At 42.3% G+C, this 23,039-nt stretch overlaps 1 long non-coding RNA gene across 2 annotated transcripts in view; it reads left to right on the top strand.

Annotated features, from left to right (window-relative positions):
* The window catches only part of LOC135578696 (uncharacterized), a 41,877-nt gene extending 19,501 nt beyond the window's left edge, over positions 1–22,376 (top strand). For both annotated transcript variants that reach the window (XR_010470787.1, XR_010470786.1), the window contains one exon: positions 287–22,376. This is a non-coding gene — a long non-coding RNA (uncharacterized LOC135578696). The remainder of the gene's footprint in view (positions 1–286) is intronic.
* Positions 22,377–23,039: the final 663 nt, after the last annotated feature.

Below are 23,039 nucleotides of genomic sequence, written 5' to 3'. Positions count from 1 at the left end.
GATTGGAATTTTTGTAAAAGGACACCCTCTGTCATGCAAGATCCCTTGTGCCTTTTGTACCCCCTTCTTTCTGCTGATGGCAGCAGCTCAGCTGTGTGCCAAAGGTTAGCTACTGAGTCACTGGAACAGAAGCATCCAGACAGTGAATTATAGGAAAGCTACTTGCCAGGAATGGTGATTCAGTGACCCAATTTTGAGGTCTTTTTCATATACATTTGGATAGAATTTGATTATACTTCTGTGTTCCCAGAAAGATTTTCTCATTTCACACTCCCTTATTTTCCAGGAACAGGAGCAGCAGAGCAGCTGGACAGTGCTGGATGCTCATCTTGGTGGTTTCCAAAGTGCTGTGAGCACGGTATGCCAGGACTGTTATTTCTAAACATCCACTCAATGTCTGCTGCCTGTGTAAAAGTTTTTGCACCCCTTAGCTTGAAAACTACAAAAAACTACAAAACTTTTTAACACACATATCTATAAATAAACTTGCTCTCAATCAAACTTAGGCCTTTTGGCTCTTATCTGAAGAAGCTGCCACGGCACCCCCTTGAGGTGAATCTCCTTTTCCCTGCCCTTGCTCCACAGACCAAGCCAGTTGTCCTGTATACTGTCAAAGGCTGAGACTCCATTCTCTACTTGTCATTTTGGCAGCAGTCTCATTACACCGAGTCCTTCCTGACGTGGCTTTCAGCTAGGAGGGATTCAGTTTTATCTGAGAGCTGCCAGGAGGAACTCAAGACAAAACAATGTGCAAGGTGTTAGACTTAAAAAATCTGTCTTCAGTGTTGCCATTAGTCTTGCTCAAATACCATACTCTTTTTGTATTTTCTTATATCTTGCAATGAGTTAATAATATCTACCATTATAATGGCTTCCAGTGTGAGATTTCAGAGCGTTTACACTTGGTGGATGAGCACGGATCAGTAACTCGCTGATGACTCGGTCGTTTACTGGAAGAAGCAGAAACAGAACTGGAGCTTCTTAATTAGCAAAACTTGATACAGTTTAGCAGAGGGCAAAATCCTGCCCTTTGGTTTGCCAGGCCCATATGTGCTATATAATGAAAGGTAATTAGTGGGGGGTGATTGTTTGCAGAGTGTGACAACTCTTTCTCTAAGGTCTTCGGGTTCACACCTATTTTTCCATTCTGTATCTGTCCAGTAGCCAGCACACTGTGGTGTTTTCCGTTACCAAAGAGCTGTTAGTGATAGCGACATCATCATCATTCAGAACAGCCTCTGCATTTTCTGACCTGGTGTTTGTTCTGCAGATTAAATAACTAACCATAGTAAAAAATAATAGAGACGTAGTCTGTGTGGTGCAAAGGTACGATCTGGGCTGTCAGTCTGGGACGGAAGAGAATTATGATATACCCCTTTGGCTGTCCGAATTGCAGCTCCACTGAGCACAGCTGGGAACTGCAGTAAATTAAAAAATTTAGAGTAGTGGGGCTGTAGACTGTGTGTGTATATTGTCAAACACCACCTGACAGGAGAGAACGTTTTCCTGAATTGATTGGGAGAAATAATATCCTGACTGCCTTTTCCCTTTTTTAACTTAGGCAGGGAAATGTAAATAGTCCAGGCATGGACTACATGCCATGTGTCTGGGAGCTACAGAGCAAATGAATGAGCTGTTACAAGAGGGAGAGAAAGAGGCGATTTATTGCAGCAGCGGACTGCAAGATGTAGGCTATAGATTTTCTGTCTAAGAGAGCTGGGTAGTGCTTGCAGGTGTGTTGAGCAAGATTCGTCTGACCTACATCTCTGGTATAAGCACAAGGAGCTAGCTACCTTCCCCTCTGGCCAACCAAGAGAGACAGTGACTCCTACACAGGATCCCTAAAACAGGCATCTGCATTGACGAGAAAGGGAGTTATGGGTGACCAGCACAATTGTATCTACTTCTGTAGTTAGATCAATTTTTTCATTTGTGAGTTTATGGCTGCTCATGCTCCAGGGCACAAAATTACCCCAAATTAGCACCCTGGTGGGTCATTCAGTATTGCACGTCTATTAGACTAGAAACTATGAAGGGAGGAAAGCTGAGCTGGTGGTCAGGGGTAGATTTATTTACAGTGAGGAGAAGGGAGTGCATAAAGAGGTTCAGTGTGAAAGGTAACAGGAAAGCTTGAATGAAAGTATGAGGGCAATTTACGTGCATCATACATAAAATGGGACATGGTCACTGGGGCAAGTAGAAGGATATAAAATAAAGCTCTGAAGAAACATGAAGCTGAACAGAACTTGATAAAAATAAAAAGAACGACTGTACTAACTTCCTTCTTTTAAATCCCATACAGAGCTTGCTGAAGTCCCTTCAAGAAGGAGAGCTGATGTGGTCTGGCAGGGCAAATGCAGGCTCTTGAAGGTCAGAGCAGGCAAGTTCAGGAGTGTAGATTGATGAGTAAACCCCAGACCTACGTGTTCTATGTGAAGCTGCAATAAAAGGTGGGAGGGCAAAGCTCCGTCCTCTCTGAGACCATCACTTGTCAAGAGAAGGTAGTGTAAAACCTGCCTTTTCTTCTTCTGTGCTTGAGGAATATTTCAGAATGAGGGGGGTGATATTGAATTGTCTTGACTTATGCTGTTTTTCCCAGGATTCCTGCAGTGGTTAGGGAAGGGTTTCCTTGCTCCTGACCTTTTCATTTTTGGTGGTGTTTGATAACTTTGCTGACAGCCTGGGCACAGCTGGGGACAGGTTGTGACATGGGCTGTCTGGGAGAGGCTGGTTTGGGTGGCAGCCTGTGGTAGTGCCGCTGCAGGACACCATGTAAGTTGGTTTCCTGGCCCATACTGAAAGATTTCCACAATTTTCTCTGAGGAATCTTTCTGAGGGCTGACTCTGACCAGAAAGCCTTCCAAGCTGTGTGAGACAGAAGCAGTCATATGGAAGAAAGCATTTGACTTGACAAAGTCCTCAAAGTGTTTCTGACTTGTGAAGAAGGTCTTGGTTCACTTGACCATCTGAGCTACCGAAATGTTAGTTCACTCTTGAGTCTGAATTCAGAGTGAACTGACCAATTCATAGTGTCATATGTTCAAAATGTTGGTTGTGAAAGTAGATAGGGATACGTGTTAACACTTATTTATGAATTGCACTTGTAAAAAGGGATTTAGCAACCCACTAGCTCCACGTTCTTGAAATGTCTGTGGTTAAAAATTAATCCAGGTGGTTTGCATTTAGGAAACTTTCTCTGCAGTTCTCCTCAAAGTAGCTAGGAAAACTTGTTACCACTTATTTATTAATTATACTTGTAAAAAGGGATTTAGCAACCAATTAGCCCCACATTCTTGGAATGAATGTGGTTAAAAATTAATCCAGGTGGTTTACACTTAGGAAATTGGCAATTTGTCTTAAATAAGCTTTAAAACACTGGAATCTTCTAATGTTATTGGCCACTCAGAAACCACAGAATTGTTCTGGAAATGATCACTTAAAACAGAATTGGTTGTTTTGCATGAACATTTGCTTAACTGTTGAAGTCCTTATCAGCTCGCAGCAGCTTGAGTCAAATATAATCTACAGCAGATGAAATTTCAGAGCACTCTGCATTTACGTGCCTGATGGGAGGGATTTTGGAGCTGTGAACTGATGTGGCTTTGGACTCCTTGAATCAGGAGACTGTGATGGTAACACATGCCAACACCGTCGCTTCCTGGAGGCTGAAGCATCAACCCAGCACCACAAGGACCTGGAGAAAAGGTTTTCTGATTATTTTAGGGGTGACTGAGGAGTGGTTTTCCTAATAAGAAACTCAGACCGATGCAGTGATAGACCAGACCTGCTACCACTGTTTTTACCCTCTGTGCAGCTGCTGCCACAATGGCACAACGCCCACTGCAGCACCAGAGCAATTCCTGCCTCTGTCTTAAAGGAGAGAAGACCTGAACTCTCTTCTCTCCATCGGTCGAATAAACTTGCTGGGTTATCATGAAGGAATGCATTATTTTAGACAACAGTAGGGAAACCATAGCAGTCCTTACTTCTCTCAGTGAGACACCAGCTGTAATATTTAACACTTCAAATGTACAAGTGCAACTCTCCTTGTGTTGTACAGCTTAATAATGAGAACCTTTCTGGCCAAAACCCCTGCAAAAGCACTCTCTTTCTGCTAGCCTGCCGTGACGTTCCTCTTCCCCTTCTCTGAATGTTATGCTTAGAAACTGGGAGAGCTGTTAGTGGATGGGAAAAAAAAAACAGGGCTTTTCTGGTGTTTGGATTGCTATGGTGATTTATGCATAGGGTTATCTACTGGAGCTTCAGGGAGCAGAATTACATATCTCAGGTCATCAGATTAATTCTCAGGAGGCCAAACGCTCCCATTAGAAGTGGTGACAGATTCAGCTACCAAGCACTGCCTTTCATGGAGCATCTGCAGTTGCTTCAGAAGGCCAAAGGCTTTACTAGAAATGGACTTTTTTTTTTTTTTTCTTTTTCTGATGTGCTGCAAAGCAAAGGGACAGGAAACAGCAGTTCTTGCCCCATGGAGCTCCAGTTGCTGGGAGGGGAAGAAGGCACCACACTGCTGCAGAGCCTGTGGGACTGGCCCCAGCTCTCCACGGGCCCTCCCCACACAAACACCAGTGTCTGCACTAGCAGAGGGACTGCTTGCACGAGTGCAACACGTTCCAGTCTCTCGCCTGCATGCTCTGCACTGGGACACTTCCAGCTGGCAGGTCTTCAAGAAGCTTGAGGACTTGTGCTGCATCCCACAGGGAACAATGCGGTGCGTTATAACAAAGTGTGCTCAGAGCTTGTGGGCTTCCGCAGCACTGCTGCAGTGAGGATTACTCCCATGTCCAGGGGTGACAAGATCCCTCTCTGTGCCTCTTGCTATTTGGAAAGTAAGGTAATGCAGCCACATATACATGTCCCTAGGTGTAACTGATTTAAAGGGCAGCAGGAAGATGATAGAGGTTATCACTTATACTTGTGAAATGAACTGAGTTAAACCAGACAGGAGTGATGCCATGAGCAGTGATGGGCAGTATTTTCCCTGAAGTTGCGTTGAAGTTTTATAACAAGTGCTATTGAGTTTCAGTTCAAAAAGTGGGCTGGCTGATAAACATGTGCCACCACAGTCCAAAGCTGGTCCCGTCACCGATGGTGCAGACGTCAGTGTAAAGCCACACAATGTTTTTAAAGCAAAGAAATGGAGCAGTACACTGTAGAACCAGTTAAAGTTAATGCTAAAAAAAAACAGTTCATAGTCATTGGCCGTTAAGTAGGCAATTAAAGAAAAATGTTCATTAGATAATCTCATTAAAACAAAGCTGAGGAACTCAAGTAATTTACAGACACCAATATGGACAATCAGTTTTCTCATTTCCATTGATTTGTCTCATTTCAAATATCTGGAATGATGCTTACCATATCTTTGCATGAAGTCTGTAAATTACATTATGCACAGTGCAAGCTCTATCAGAGAGGCTCTAACGGACAAAATACTCTCTCACTTCATTAAACAGTCTAACATTGCCGCAGACAAACAGAGTAACTTCTGATCTCCTCCTTAATCGGGTCAGGATATATTTTGTGATACATATGGCGTTTTCATAGACCAAGGGACATAAAAAGTTGGCTCTAACTCTCACTGGTGTTGGAATAAAGAAAGTTGTTTATTAAACAGTGTAACTTGGGTATTGACTGGCCAATTACTATATCCTGTAGAAGTTTTCGAAAAGAAGTGAAGCTGGTTTCATATAGGGTCAGTTGGGTGTGCTGTTTCAGTCTGTCCTTGTTTATCCATATATGTCTTTGTATTTGAGGCTGAGGCTCCTCAGGTTGTTGCAGATTCACTGTCACCATTCAAAGGTGGCATCTGAAAGTGTCAAAAGCCACAAGGTGTGGACTTATGGCCACTATAGAAGTTTCCAACTGCTGTAATCACCCTATCTGATGCAGAATAAGTATCCTTCCTAAATTCACCAAGAGAAAAAGCTCATATGAAACCCTCATGTTTTTCTCTGTATGTCTGTCTATGCCCTGGATTCTCTCAGGCATTGCCCTAGGTAGCCCACAGAAGTGCCCTCAGCCAAAGAAGAGCCTATTCTATTTAAGTATTGCACCTTATCATTGTGATGACAAAAAGGCAAGATACATTTTATACCTACTTTGAACTCCCAAATCACTTCACGTGCATTATTTCTCATTTTTCCCCACAGTGGTTAGATTGCATTTGTCCTGCTTGGCAAAGTACAGAATTTAGATGACTTGATGGCTCTTCATTTTGGCTTGTGTTGAGCAGAGTAACTTCACAGTCCCATTTTCAATATTGGCTTCAGTCATGTACATCCTGCAGTGCATAAATACCCCTCGCAATCTGGATGTAACTGCTTTGGTGAAGGATATATGATGAGTTACTCTGATGACTTGGTTCTGAATTCAGAAATACCTGGAATCTCGCCTTGAGCTGCCTTTGCTAGACCATGACTTTGAGAGTTTTATGATGATTGATGGTACTGTGGGAATAATCATTAACACTTAGGGCTTCTTAGGACTAAAAAAAATATATATCTTGATAAATTCATCTTCATGGCATATCTGAGAAGGTGAGTGACTATTTGCCAGTCTGAGTCAAGGGGAAAACTGAGCTGTTCTAATTTACCCTTTTTAACCCATAAGTTTCAGAGCCCAAACACAGCCTTGATTTCCCGTGCTTAACCCCTGAGGCCACTGTGCAGACACAAGGGGAGTGCCTTCATTTTTTTAGCCTTCTAAACAATTTTGTTTGTTTGTTTTGTTTGGTTTTTTTTGTGAAATATCTGTCCAGAAACACTTTCCTGGAACAGATGTAAAACCCTGTGGCACTCAGAGCCAAACTCTCTGAACTCCATTCCCAGGACTGGCTACAGCAGTTTGGCAGGGAGCTCAGTGGAAGCAGAATAATGTTGATATTTCAGTTACTGTAAGTTTGCAATAAATATCCAAAGCATTAAAAAAAAAATAGTTTAAATGCAAATGAAGCTCTGCCTTAATACAGTTACGCAACTTAAAATGCCAAACAACCTTTCCACTCTAGCCATGAAATAACAATATATCATCTGCAGTATTATGTACTTGCCTTGAAGTCTCAAAATACATGTGGAACTCAACCAAGATCTGGAAAGAAAAACACATTCCTTCAGAATACCTCCCGAGTCAAAATGAAACCCAGCACCATTCACTACACAAATACCAGTCTTATTAAAAAAACAAACAAAACAAAACAACCACAAAAACAACAAGCCACAACAAACAAACAAAACAAAACAAAATATAAAAGAGACTGGCATTTCTTTTAAGGCAGTGGCTTTGCTCAAAGCTCCTGATCAAAACCAGGGATCAACATGCTGCTATGTGGTGTGTATACACTTATAAACTAACCATCCTGCGTCTCCCAAATCGTTGAGTGAAGACCGATTAGTCAATGTAAAATTAAAGTTAATGGGATAGAAAGATAAATATTCGCTGCTGTTTTTTTCAGGAAAGGCATATAATTTGTTTTTTATAAGCTTTGAATAAATTGTGATTTATCAAAACGTACAAACACATTATGAAGAGTAAGGCCTGTGCTGTTTGTGCACATTAAATATCTCCAAGCACATATTACAAATAGGGAAAACCAGATTTTGTTCTGAAATGTTCCCCAAATAGCTTCTGTAGGTGCTTTGTTCCTATGTATGAAGGATCTGAGAGTGATTCTTTGATGAAGGTCATTATTGATTTACAGAAGGTGTATAAGTTTGTATAAGTTTAGAATTTGTATCTATTGAATAAATAGATTAAAAAATTCACACTTGTCAAAACAGAAGTTCTGCCCAGGAGAACATTGGCCTTGACAGGTGTTTCAGTTCTAAAAGGCCTCGTGAAAGTTTTAACGCAAAAATATTATAATTATGGCTCAATATGACTTTTAATTATTTAAGCTAATATTTTTGGCAGATGCAATATGACATCAAATCGATATATTTTCCACTGACATCACAGTTTTTTGACTTGTAATTTCAAACTTCCAGGATTTTGTCTTGTTCTAGAAACAGAAAAAGGCCTTAAAAATCCTTTTTTAATCCCCCAAACAGGAAAGCAACTGGATAAGATTTTAATTGATCAGAAGAGCAATGGCTTGGGGAGTTCATCTCCCTGCCAGCTTGCAAGGCTAATCACTTCTGGGGACAGTTAAGTCTCTTATAATTCTTCTCAGATGTCTAGCAGTGGCTGTAGTGCTTGGCCAAAATATGGACTTACGTACCTTGCTAATTGTATGTAATTTGGGGTTGTTCAGTATTTTATCATCCTTCCACGCTGTTACTAAAAGCCTATGGTATCATTTAGCCAGCTAATGCCACAAAGTAGGAGTTTTCCTAGTAGCACTTAATGTGCAAAACAAATCAGCTGAATTACACAAAGCAGTGCAATGAAGTGGTAAATAACCTTGACAGGTGTTGTCTTAATAGACAGCGGGAGGTAATTACCTCTAAGGGGACTGTCAATGAATTAATTTTTGGGCAGGCAATTCAGCTCATGAATTGTTCAGAGACCCCCAAATGCTGTTCACATTCTTGTGTAGTTTTAATTCCCTTAGCCAGGAGCCTTCAGTTAATAACGTCCTCTAAGCATAAATAGAATTGATTTGACCATTGCTTCCACACAAATTTAAGTGCAGATTTAGCCATTGTAATTAGCTTCAGAATTGACAATAAGAGGAACTGGCTGGAGCATCAGGTGGAGCTGTGATCACCGCAAGGTAGACCCAGATTTTCCTTAGGTTAAAGACTCATGTGAGGGTTTTGCAGCAACTACAGATTTTTTGGGTGACTTCAGAGGGATGCTGACCAATCTTCATAACCTTCATGTCATCCAAACCTTTGTGCTATTACAGCTCTGTCCCATGGATCTGGAGGGATCGAGTCGGACAGATCCTCCTGAGTGACCATGTCCCTCTGGCCAGGGCGCTGGTCTGATCCAGAAGGGATTTCCTCCGAGAAGGAGCTGGGACAGTGGTACTTGGTACTTGGTTTTGGTGTGGTTAGGGATGCTTGAGGACAAGATTGCATCAGAGGACCCAGCTTCTGAATGGTCTCAGCTACAGACAACCCCATATTGACCCGGGCTGGTCTGTTCTCCTCGCAAGGGGAGGGGTCAGCGAGGGCTTGGGACATCTTGGGGAACTGATGAAGCTGGTGGGCAGTGAACTGGAAGCTTTCCACTTTGAAGGCTTTGGAGAGGATTATACTGAATTACTTCCTGATACATTCGGCTCTTAATTTTCCTTTCCTTTAATTTACAGGTGTCTTCCATTGAATGAGAGAGATAATGATCTGTGATTACCTGTAATATTTATAGATGTGCCTAGGCAGGCAAGAGAATACATCTCCCTCTCACAGCACTCAAGCCCCCCCAAAGCCTTTACCCATGTCTCAGGCTCTGAAAGAAAACAATCAGCATCTCTAGTGTGTGGTGGCCACTTGCTGCATGTGATAACCAGAGATGTGTAAGCATTCTTGGTATTATTCCTCCATATATGATATCCCTCAGGTCAGTGTAAACTGAGACCTGTGGTCAATCCTGCGTTATTTTGTTGAAGTTGCATGCCAGCAACATGCTCCCAGTTTGACTGGATCATGACCTTGAAGTCATTCTCAATATGACATCAGCTACTTTGGCACAGGCAGGCACACATCTAGGGTTACACTGTGGTGACGTGTCCTCCCCATTGGTTTAGTAGGACTATCTGTTTTTACAAAGGATTTCCCCCTGCTTCTCTTGCAAGGTAAAAGAGTCAAAAAATAGCAGCTGCCTGATGGCATAAACATTTCTGTCTCACTGTGTATGAGTCAGGTCTTGAGTATTCACCAACATGGCAGACAAGTCCCTGTGCTGTTGGTGGTGGAAGAGTGGCCAGCTGTTGTCCCCCACAGGCCATGCTGGAAGAGCTGCGGAACAGAGCCCAGGCCACCCCCAGGCTACCTGCAACGCATCTCTTGGATCTGCTCCTGGTGTTTCTTATGTCATTGGTGTCCCCAATGTCTCTTACAAGATGAAAAGAAGGGACTGAAACTGCTTCTCTTCTTCTTCTGTCCCTGTTTGTCAGCACAAACCGTCTTCTACAGAAAATGCAGCTGTTGGAAAGGAAACCTTTGTCGTGGAGTGGCTTCTGCTTGACCAGAGACTGACAGCTAACCATCCAGAGATGGCAGACTGGTAAAATATTGACAAGTTCCATGCTCATCCTCTGCATGACTCCAGTAAAATGCTGCATACAGTTTCACTCTCAGCATGGCAATCATCTATGATTCAGCTGCCTTCGGTCTTCTAAAATTTTAGGTAGAGCTAAAGGGGGCAGACAAGCACATCTGGAGGGACCATCATCCCAGATGACTTAGGCATTGCTTTTAGGGTAGTGTGAATTAACTCCTGATACCTGGATTTTTTAGGAAAAATGGATCCCCTCTTCAGACTGAGAAAACCTAACTGTATGGTATAATTTTACCCATCTTGTTTTCATGGATTTTTGGAAACTTGGCTTTTATTTAGAAAGACATTATGTAGATATTTCTCTTTCTTTTCCACTCTGTCCCTGTTAGACTTTTCGTCATACTAGCAGCAGTATCAGTAGAGTCAATAGGTCAAGAACACTGATCTCAGTGATGCTAATGTACATGGACTCACACCAGCTCTGCTGCCGGTCCACGTTTTATTGAATATCTGCCATGATTCAGTTTCTGAATATAGCTTTAGCAGATGTATATTCCTGTTTGCTTTATTCTTGTGTGTAAAGGTTGTGGAATCATGCCTCCTGTCTACAGAGAATATCACTTTCCAGGAAGACCAGGCAGAACCATCAGAACTGGCCGGAAGGAGGTGACTCAAACCATCAGAGAGCCAAGACTTCACTGATACTCTGATGAACAGAATGACAAATTACCTTCTCAGGCAGGGTCGGGGTTCACTGAAACCATTAATTTTCATGTGTTTCTCAGAGCGTCCAAAAAGTCACCTTCTTTCCCCACCCAGATGGCAGATGACAGGGCATTTCGAAGGAAAAGAAGAATTCTGCTGTTGAAATAAGTCGCTAATGTTAAGTGCATGACCTGACAGCACAATGCAGGGTGAACAAAGTAAAATCAGGAGAGGGCAGCCAAAATGTCTTCCCACGTCAATACTGTGTAATTGGCTTTTATTGCATAAAGAACTTGGATTTTTGTGGGAATGTAATCCAACAAAAAACATTTTGAATGAATAAATCAGCTTTCCCCTATGTTAAGCTATGTGCAGAGGGGTGCTGAAGCATTCAGGGTAGCTATGGTGACAGTATCTTCCTGCTAACAAATAAATACTCTAGAATTAGAAAAGGATTTGTGAACAACCAGTAATTGTGCATCCAGAACACAAGATTTTGTAGAAGAAAAAGTGGGTTGCACAGTTCTCAGACACAAGTTTTTATAATACACTATTTAGATGTTGCATTTAGATCCTGAAAACAGCCAAACCAGTACATGCCTGATTTGCTGAAGGAGCGTAACTTGGCCAGGATCACAGCTTTTTGTCATTTGTAAAGGCTGCAATTTATCTCTGCTTGCGCAATTTTCAGCTCCTTTGGAAAAACTCTGCTGAACTTTTCACCCAGCTGGTGTTTGCTCACAGCCTGGGTGTTCTTTGGCAGAGCTGCCTTGTTCTGTGAGCATTTCAGGGACCTTTCCTATGCAAATCTCTAGAGATCTTGGGAGAAGATGGGTTGTTGAAGGACAGTGTGGTGGTGGGCAGCCAGAGGACTTCTCAGACATTGTCTGACAGACATTATCCCCCAAAGCCTATATCCATCACGCTCTCCATTGCACATCAGAAAATTCATAGCTCGCACTGTGTTTTCCATCTGGTCACACTCTATCAGGAGATCCGTAAGTGTGCCCATGATTTCACTGGGCTCTGCTCTGCTCAACAGCCATGAATACAGAAATATTTATACTCATATGAATTTGTTTGTGTCTGTTTAGGGGAGTTATATTCCTATTTTGATGTTAACCTCTTGAATTTTGCAGCAACACACAGGCTGTTTGCCTTACTCTGGAGCTCATAGTATCTTGAAGGGCTCTTCTTGCTCTCCCAGTACCTCGGCTGGTTCCTGTGCCTGCCCCACAGCTGGCTGCTGGGAATCAGCAGATGGGTCATCCCTCATCCCCAGCAATTGCATGTCTCTCTTGGCCTCTCAGTGTGCAAAATACAGAGTGCATTGATAACAGAAATGTTTGCTAGGTAGTTTCCAGTCTGTTCGTACAGCCTTTCTGTTGGTCATTTAAGTTGCCAAAGGTTCACACTGTGATCATTCAACATCTGCTCCCTTAATAGCATATTCTTTCCTTGCTGCAGGACGGTTGTTATGTTTGATGTATTTCTTCATTTCCCAAGGAAGTCAGAGTATGGTAAGACCTTAGGAAACACAATCAGCACAGCAACACTGCCAGTATGAGTATTTTGTTTTGGAGGAAATTGTCCTTGTCTGAAGCTTTTGAAAGCATTTTATGTCCCTGTGATCATTCAGGAGTAACCATCACTGGTGTCTGCCTGGACACTATTTAAATTTACTTTTTAAATGAACTGTAACCAGGCTTATTTTTGGAGTAGGGCTTATATTTTGAGCATCCTCAAAAATCCTGAAAAGTCATGCTAGGGCTTATTTTTAAGGTAGGTCTTATTTTCAGGGAAACAGGGCAACTCACTGTTCCCGTTCTCAGCTGTTAGTGCTGCACTGCCATGGGGTTGTGCACTGAGAATCTGAGATGGAGGAGAGGCAGGGAGGCAGGGCCAGGAGATATTTCATCCACCACTGGGCAGTGGAAAGAGAAACCAACTTCATGGACCTGGATTGTTATCTCCTGTGCATTGCCCAAAATCCTGATGCAGTGCAACCAGGCACACCACATGGCCCTGTGTGTCTGTTGATTGCTACACTCATTGGAGAGTTGTCCAACACCAAGCCAAACACTCTCCAGTTGCAAACCACTGTGGCTAAGGTCTGGAGCAGAAACACCAGACAGTTCTTTACCTGGAGTCTATTGGGATGAGTTGGGCATACTGCTGGAGCAACACAGCTTCCCCATCCTGGAGACCTGAGGAAGTTTCTGACAGTATCACACATTTTCTCCAGCATCCCAGGAGATGCCCTCCCCTGACAATCCTACTGTAGGAGGACAGGCTTCCCATGCAGAGGGGAATTGAATGTGAAGCACTCTGTAGGAAAAAGCATGCCGAAAGCCATCTATTGGGGTTATTTCAGCAGTTTAGTCCAGATGAGCTCTTTGGTTTGACTGTGCCTACTGCTGTTGATATCAAATGGGCGCCAATACTTGAATTTGGCTAGCTAATTCCATTTTTTTCTGACTGTGCTGGGCCTTGTTGTATGGTACGTAGCATTTTTACTCCATGCCTTGCTAAGAAAGGTTAGATTGTGCAGTTATTATTAGCCTGCATTCAGACTCCTAGCAGCAGCAGGACACAAGCAGTAGCGCATGTAAGGACATGGGGTAATGTGACCTTTTGTTTGTGCCAGGGTATGGGCATGGGTACAGAGATACAGAAAGTACCTTAGACCTTTCTTCCCTCCCTTGTTCTATTTACAACCTGAGTGTATTTAAGGTATAGGCAAATTAATCAAAACTGACTTAGACTTTATTTAGCTCTGCAGTTCTTATTTTGACTCTGTCAAACATTTTCATGGTAGGTTGGTTTCCTTCAGCTTATTTATTGATCATTTGACAGGAGAATTATGCAGTCACCCTTTTTTTTTTTTTTTTTTTACTTTTTGCCTCTACAGTTAATTTAATAAACCAATTCTTCAAATCAACAGGTGAAGGGTCAGTATTTCAACATGGCTGTTACAGAGATGTGTGCACCTTGTCTTATCATAAAATGCTATGAGGAGTGAACCAACCGTCATCTGTAAAGTATGAGCTCAGCTTGCTCGTTAAACAGCCTTTTCATGCTTTTTCTTTTTAAAGTAAGAAATGATGATGTAAAAGATGATTATCAAGGAGTGGAAAAGTAAGCAAATCAGTAATAATATTTAGGAAGTGTATATCATCTTTCACCTCAAAGATTTAAAAGTGCTTGATCATCCACTAATTAAGACTCAGACCCAGCAGGGTGTTACTGTAATGAGTACTGAGACATCCTGCTTCATGCTGAGCTGAAAATAGTTTTGAGCATGCTAATAAGTTTCTATTGTAGAACTCCCTATAGTCAGTATTAACAGAGTCTGAAATGTTATGAACAGGATGGGCAGTCAAATATTAGGGTCAAAGTAAAAATTGTGTGGTTTACAAAGACAACAGTAGCAGTTTCTGTTCAAAATACCTCTGAGCAAAACACAGATTTTGCTTTATTTCTATTAATACAAATTATTTACCTAGCTGGATCCCCTTCTTAAAGTCTCAATTGTAAGTCGTACTAATGTTTTCAATGTTTTGTTCTGCAGTCCTGTGGGAGAAGCTTTTTCCTAAAAAAAGCAGAAATATTCACATCATTGTGTGATTTCAGAAGCTCTAGTTTTAAGTAAGACACCAAGTATTAAGAGATTTATGATAAAATAAGGAGAGCTGGTAAAAATTAGGAAAAAAGTATTTAATGAACCTTAAAGTCAGTCTTCAGTATTTTCTTCATGGATCAATATGGATTCTAAAGAAATAGCAATTACTATAAATCAACTTGAGCAGGGGGGTAACAAAGACGATGCTAAATTCTTACATAGAAATGAATGAAAGCAGGAAATAACTTCAGATTTCTGAGTGGGATGTGACACTAACTACGCTGTAAAGAGCAAAGGTGTCATGGATAAGTTTTAAGGAAAGCTTGTGTTTCTAGTCTCACTGTAAGTAAGGCTTTAGTATTTCTCAACTTGCTATAAAAAATCCATCCCAGTGGCATTGAACTTCAACAACTGAAAATGTTAATATAGATGCTTCTGTGAGTATTTGTTGTTAAATAAGGAAGGAGTATGAAACTGTTGTAAAAGAGATTTTAAAGCCGTTAGTATTCACATGGCATCCTTCTGGCGTTTACCCAGATCCAAGTAACGGTAGCTCAGTACATGCTGGATTAATCACAAATTAAACTAGTGATATCCCATCAAACATGCACTTTCTGTCTGAAGTAGAAATAGCTACTAACTATTTCTTTTTGGTATATAATTATTAGATATCATATAGACAATACATTTTTTACCCACTCAGTAGAGGGTATACTTTGATCTGGAATTTGCTGTAGGCAAACTGTGGCCCTTTCACCCATAAAAGCCCTTGAGGTTTCTTGCTGGCCAAGGGCTTTTTGTAGCCAGGTTTAATATATTGTTCTGGCTTGGTCGAATCATGCTATGCTTTTGCCTTCTTTTTTGCACAGAGGAAAGATCAAGGAACAAGTTTCAAAACAATGAAAGGTCCCTTCTGTCTCCCGATTCAGCAGCAGAAGTAGGCAGCTTAAAAAGCCTGGAGACTGATGCCTACTGTTTTATTTTCTGCTTTCTGTTCAGATGGGAACATTTTTCTTCTTTTGCTTCTTGACAAAACAAATACGCTCCCCTCAGTATTCAGCACTTGCCTGGTTTATGTGAGTATAGGCAGCTACCTTGGAGCACCTTTTCTGCCCATTTTTTGGTAAGACGTAACTCATCCTTGCAGATAATGAAAACCATGTTCACTAAAATGATTTGTGCTGCCTTTGCACTTGATGTCATTCCTGCATATCTTGCTTCTGTAACATTGCTGGAACAAGATCGTTGCAAACACCACATCTAGCCCATGGCAGCCAGGCGTGTAGCACAGACCATAGGGCTAACTGATGAATTGAGCTGTTTAAACCTGCAGTAAAACATTCAAGATTATTAGGAATCTTTAATATCTGTGTGGGGTGGCATCTCAGAAATATAGAATTCATGAGAATAGGCCTCTGTTCAACAATTCCCTCTTCCCATCTAATTCTGTGGCATATTTATAAGGCACTGGGTGACAGAGATATGGACAGATAGAACTTTCACCCTTTCATAGAAAGGACGCAGAAACTCTTGATTCATCTCTGAAATGTGTGCATTTTTCATATGGAAATGAACAAACCCAACCACAGCATTCCTGTCTGTAAAGGCTGGTTGAACCCACTACCTGTAAAGAAAAATCCTGGTAGCCAGTGACACAGGGAAAAGCTGAAGAGATACAGTGATTAGATACCAGGTTAGATACCAGCACAAGAAACTATCTCAGTGCACTGCCTACAAGTTAGATGCTGGCTTCACAATTATAGCAAAGTCATATTCATTTCTTAAAGCTCTCCTCCCAGCACATGCTTGCCTACTCGCTTGGGAATTGCTGGCTGTGGTGAAGTCCTGATGTATTTATCTCTCTGTACCTCGAGAGAGGTGTTTGCCATGGGAGGATCTGGGGGAGCACTCAGGAGTGGCCCCAACCGCTGTTGGTCAGCAGCCAAGTCTTCACATACAATTCACCCACTGGCCTGAAGGAGAGCGGGAATCTGTCGTGGGAGTGATGGAGCACAGAGAGGCTTCTGGCAGCCTCCCGTTGTGTGGGTTGGGGTTTTAATGTTATTTCTAGAGCAGATGCAGTTTAATCACCCTTCAGTCAATACTGAGGGATTTGCTTTCCGCTTAAGCCAGGCGTCAACCTCAGAAGAGATATATAGAGCTATTATTTTAAAGCACTTTGGTCACTATTCCTTTCACAGCAAAGCAAAATGTGCTTGGATGTTTTTGTAGGTAAGTCTTTGAGGAGTCTAACTCAAATGATGTGGAAACTTAAGGTTACTGGCAGGAAAACATAGCAACTCTGTGCTGCCTTCAAAATCCCTGCACTTTAAACTCTTTTATTAACTTATCTGGTTTTCCTGTAGATATTGATTCTGTCAATTCTGATTTCAACCTGGCTGCACATGGGAGAAAAGTGAGGTCTGAGCAGATAGTTGACATGAAATGAACAGCAAATTATTACACAACTGTATGAAATCCAGCATATTCTGCAATGCCCAAAGTCAACATTCATTACAGATGCCAAAACAACCAAACTCAAGGGACAGTTGAACATGTAGGAACAGACATATAGTATACAGGCTGAAGACTGAAATCCTTGATCCAATGAACAGAAACGCTTCATCAAGATTTCTATAGATTGGACTTCTGTTCACCTCATGAAAAAGAAATATTGACAGCACATGTTGAGGGAGTATGTAGAAATCCAAATTATACTTGTCCCTGTGGTGAAGCTTTCTGCAGAGGAACGGACCAGACGTCCTGAAGGAACGGGACTTGGTTATTTTAAACATCTGTTTTCCAGGGACAACTGAAAAGGAGCTAGGGAAAGGTAAGTGCCTCAATAACAGCACTACTTGCAATCAGAATAGACAGAGTAAAAACATTTGTGGAATGGATTTCTGGTTTATAGTTTTGTGTCACAACTATATTGATATACCTGAAAAGGGATTGAAGGAAGCCATCTTCTGGGCAAATCATTGCATGACTGCCCTGGGGGACAGTTCTTCAACCTTCTGGATCCTCCAGAGATGGCCTTTCTCAGAGATGGAGGACTGGGCTTCAAGTGCAGTATGGAGCGGAGCTGACCTAGGAATCCCTTGCTTGCTGTATTTCTTACCTAATAATGGGCCTAATGGAAAAAAAAGTTGCAGTGTACTCATCATGAGAATGTAGTGTGGTTAACATCTAGCTTGAACGGCTTCGTCCCACCTATGTAGCAATCCTCTGTACTCCTGGGTAGGAAGACAGGGTGTCTTGTTTTTACACCTCTATGCAACACACCACCTGATTTCAGCAGTGAATGAAGTGTTTCCTGAGCCAAAATTATCCCAACAGTTGCTGACTTTGCAAAATGCCTTGAAACCTTAAGGGTGAAAAGTGCTGAACGGGGAGCAATGCATAACTTTCTTATTAGGATGAAAATTAAATAGTTGTTGGATGATCTGACAGTGCAAAATCCTAGTGACAATTTTTCTGGCCTGAAATTTTCTTTCCTCAGTTTGTCTGAGTCACAGAAAAGGCTAATTCTGTATTTCAACTGTGGGTACTCTGCTGGGGTGGATTAATGAACCACACTGAGCCTTCTTCTCCCCCAATACTGTTTCAAAGACCATTAGTCAGTAATCGTTACTACTCTTGACCTACATTCCTGCTTAATTGCACATAAATATATATTCTGTGAAACTATCTTCTTCAGTTTTAGCCTGACAAAAGATACTTTCTGATGCTTTTCATTTACAGGCAGGCAGCTGGATAACAGGCTGAGCCATCACACTTCAAACATACAACAAAGGTGCCTGGGCTGAACACAGAGATCTCTGCCTGTCTCTTCTAAACCTCTCTAGCCTGATAGGCAACAAAGCATCCCCCACCCATCACAAGTGTTTTAAAGGCAGGCAGAGTGATCTGGGCATGAAAATCTGGATGACAGCTTTAACACCCTATAGATTTGCAGTCTTGGGGAGTGACATAGCTTCTGGTAGTCCTGGTTTCCTTTATGCCTTGAGCAAACCTAAAAATGACATTTGTATTGTGTTCTGGGTGGGCATGGCCAAGTTCAGAGAAGCAGTACCTTGTGCATTAGAGGTGGCATAAAATTAGGACAAATCAAGCTTTTACTGCACCTAATTAAGGGGTAACTTGTTCCACAAGCAACAAGTGATGTGCCAGATTAATTTCCTATTACCTGCAACACAGGTTGCTTTTGTTGGATATCCTAAGCTTTTATTGGCATCATTCTGCTTACAGACTGACAATTTAGTATAAATTGAACAGCAACATGATTGAGCTGGACTCAAGGCCATATCTGTGACAGTCCTGCCTCCCTTTGCAGTCGTCCTCAGTCTGTGATATACTGGACTACACAGAGCACCCTGCCTGCTCCCTGCTCACCTTTCCAGGTCTTCCTTCCATAAGGATGAAGCCTTCCCTTTGCCCCAGGGTGCTGCAAGCCCCCAAAAGCTCACAAACAGCAAAAAGGATACCAAGAAGACCATGAAGTGGTGCTTAAGTATCTCCAAAGTGGTACTTAAGTATCTCTTTTGTCCATCTTTTTGTCCCTAATGCTTGCAGGCTGAGATATTTACAGTCGAGCCAAGTGTCCAGAATATGTCCATGCAAAGGAGTTTAGGTCCCAGAGCCACAGTTCTCACCATGTAATTCAGTTACAACAAACTGGAGGAGGGTACCAGGGGTCAACTTCCAATGTGGCTTGTTGCAGCAAAGGAACTTCGTGTTCCTTTGCTCTTTTGATGGTCTTCTAGTCCCAGAAGTTTTTCTCCAAGGACTAGGGGGAGTCCCAAGAAGGCCATCTCTATTTCCCAGGTCTGCACTGGTAAGGCAGCTTTTTTCTCAGCCTTATGGGTTCAGAGACAGAGGTCAGAAGTGGGAGCTGCTCATCCTTTTTCCCTGGGAGAGCAGGGAAGAAGGAGCAAGCAGAGCTCTTTCATGCCACTGGGCTCTCTCTCCCCTCTGCTCTAGTCCAGTCAGCTGCTCTTCCATTTTTTCTGTCCCAGTATCATGGCACGGTTGCTAAAGCAGAGCTCTATTAAAATTGTGGTGTTAGGTCTTGCCAGGGCATACTGCCCAAGCGAGGGGTCCCCATGGGTGTATCCAGGCATGTTATGCAGCTGATGCATTTTGATTTCACTTAATCATGTTTCCAAGGCTGAATTTAGCAAGGCTATATTCCTTCCCTGTCAGCATTATCTAATGTGATGCACACCCTGCAATTAGGACCCACCATAATTGCTTCTGGCCTGTATTCATCAGGCTCACGGCCGTGCTGGAAATAATAACATCAGCATGGGAAAGCTGCAAGTCAGCAAAGATATTTCCAGGAAAAGAAATTTCCCTTTGCTCTTCTGCCCTCTCAAACCACCCTCCCCAGCTCACTGTTGAGCTGGCTGGGGTGTTGAGAGCCGGGACGGTTGGCCAGAAACGCTGTCAGCTCCCCGGCTCTGCTCTCTGCCGAAAACAAAGCAGGAAACCAGCAGCGAGTTCAGGAGCTCAGAGCTGACATAGGGAGCTGAAAGGAGCTTGGAAAGCAAAGATTAACCTCTGGCAAAGGCGTGTTTGACATGCCCGAGCTATTAAAGCCATCAGATATAAAAAGCACTGGCCTGTTTTATTATTTTATGAGTGAGCCCAGCTAGCTGGGTTTCTTTGTCTTGGGAACTGGAATGCTGCTGCTTTCTGATCCCATGAGTCACAGTTTTATAACTCGGTTTAATCGTCATTTCTTTGCTTACACTGTCTCCTCAAGTGCTTGGGTCAGAGCTGAGTGACATGAACTGGCGTTTGTTCCACGTCTGGATCCCGTCACTAGAAATGAAGATATTTTTAGCCTGAGCTAAATCACTGCTATTCTTAGCTGCTTGGCTGGAGCTTTTTCTGTATTCTCCCATCTTCTCCCTGTTTATCTCCTGAAGGTTTTTTTTTACTTTCTTTCTCCCAAAGCTCACCAATGAGGACTTTGGGAATATATTGCTGTTAGTAGAGGAGGGAGTATTTTGGGATTGCACTGAATTTTAGAAGACAATAAAAATAAATTATGCCCCAGACGCCATATTTCCTAAAAATGAATCTGTTTAAGTCTTAATATAGGAAACCATCATCACTGATTATTGGAGGCAGGGTACTTCTGAAATAAATCTATTCCCAGATTTATTTCTTCCAAGTAGGGTCTGGTCTTGACTTGCTTAGACTAGGAAAAATGTAAAGGCAAAATACATACATCTGACCTCTCACATTTATGTGGTGAAAGATGGAACAAAGGACCGGTGAAATGATCAAAGATCCCTGAAGACACCAACACTTCCACCAAATCCAGGTCTTCTCAGATGGGAGTGATGTTACCTTTGCACAGTGCCTGCAGTTGTTCTTGCTCCCATTTTCCCCACCTTCTGTGCAGCTTTCTGCAAGAACTGATGGTTTGAGACTGTGCTACACAGGGGAAAAGAAGTGAGCCGATAATACCTCTTATTTTCCTCTTTTTCAGAAAGAGAGCTATTAATGTTAAAAGTAGCTATTTAGAGCTTTTATAGATGGTAAGAGGTTGAGGACTCTCATTTAAATAATCTAATGTTTCAGCATTAGGGCAATGTACAGGATAGCTGTTATTACCACTCTGAATATTATCCATATTATTCCATGCCACAAACCAGCTCATTTCACTCTATCAGATGAAAATTTCACTCTATTCACTCTATACATAATGGTAAAGTTGAAAATAAAAGGATACACAACTCAGGCACCAATAGAGCAGGATTTCCCTGGAGATATTGGCTTCCTCTGAGATACTGCCATACCACAAGGCTCAACCCTGGGGGCATTGTGGCAGCCAGACACTAACAAGAAAGCACTGCACTAACTTTTTATGCAGAGGCACAACGGCTCCATCCTTTCAGCTACTCAGCTCAGTGACTGTCTCTGACCTTGTGGTTACTCAGGCTAGAAGGCAAGGAGGAGAGAGTTTAGCCAACCCAGGCTACCTGCTGCCTCTACACACAAGGCACATGGATACCAGTGGATAGTTGTGAAGGTCCCCATAAGAAAGGGATTGAGCAGCTTGTCTCTTTCCTACACTTTGTCTACTCATCAGGAGATACATCTGCTCTTACCAAGAGTTCTCAGCACCTTCAAATAGCAGTTATAGCTGCAGAAGTAGCAATATGCCCACATAAACATGTCCCTATTCTAGCTTCCTGTGCTGGGCTAACAGAAATGCTAACAGAAATCAAGTTAATTTTCTTCATGCAATTAAATATTTTCTTTTTTGTAGCTAGCACAGTCTTTTGGTTTGGATTTAGTGTGAGAGTAATGTGATAAAACCCAAGCTTTCCATGCTTTTCTTTCAGTAGCTAGGCTTTTGGAGTCGGTATGAAAAGAATGTAAGAAGTCACTGATATTTTGGCTGTTGCCAGGGAGACCAAGGACTTTTTCAACCTTCCAGCTGCAGGCACACAGCATCTAGGAGGGGGGCATAAGTAGGATAGCACCTAGATTGACATCCAGGTTGGTCAATGAACTATTCCTTACCATTAGCCACATGCTCCATATATGACTGGAGCTGGCTTTTCCAGCTAGTTAGTCCTGTTGGAATTTGACCTCTTTGTTATTCTACCATTTTGAAGTCAGCCTTTGGCCTGTTTGCCTTTTGCCTTTTTGCTCTCTTGCTGGGATTGGCTGTTTGGGACTGGGGGTGTTCTCCTTTCTGGTACTGGCTGTTCAGCACAAGATGGGCTGAGTGTTGGTCACTGGGTGTTGAGAGCAATTGCATAACTGTATTGTGTATCTTTTATTACATTTTTTTCTATGATTATGGTGATGATGATGATGTTGTCTTATTAAACTGTTTCTATCTCAACCCATGAGTTTTTTCCTTTTCTTTCAATTCTCTTCCCCATACCACTTGGGGAGAGGGAAGGGTTCTATGGCCCTAATTGCAGGCTGTGGTTAAACCATGACACTTCACAAAACAGTTTATTTTCAGCTGAGATGCAGTTGATAGGAGAGAGTTTAGTCTGTGCCTGTGCCTAGGATATGATTCTTCACAAAACAGGACAGAAATGGGGAAATTATCCTTGTGAAAAAGTAATTTCCAGTCTTCTAAAAATAGAAACCAAAGAGTTTACTGGAAGTCCTCTGTCCATGAAGACACAGGTGTGTGCAAGTATGTTGGTCTCTGTAGTACACAAGTATCAGAGCATTATAAAGTGCCATGGAGATGAGAGATGGTCTCTCTTGGCCTCACAGGAGGTTACCTGGGAGCCCCTTACACTTCTTCAGCCTCTGCATCTGCAGGTCCACATCTGTCAAGGCTGCAAATTGGACTGGCCAACAGATGTACTTTGATGTGTATTGGCTGGAAACAGCCTGTGGGGCTTTATCCAGCTCAGAAATGACATGCAGCTCTGTGGCTGCTGCCTCCAGCTCAACGTACCTCCACACAAGGGCTCCAGAGTGTGCTGGGATGTGGGTCACTTAAACTTCACCAGCACACCAATACAACATCCAGCATTCACCCCTG

Source organism: Columba livia, chromosome 2 (genome assembly GCF_036013475.1).
Source record: "Columba livia isolate bColLiv1 breed racing homer chromosome 2, bColLiv1.pat.W.v2, whole genome shotgun sequence".
Taxonomy (NCBI): domain Eukaryota; kingdom Metazoa; phylum Chordata; class Aves; order Columbiformes; family Columbidae; genus Columba; species Columba livia.
Note: the sequence above shows the minus strand (reverse complement) of the source record. Positions and strands in the feature narration are given on the sequence as shown.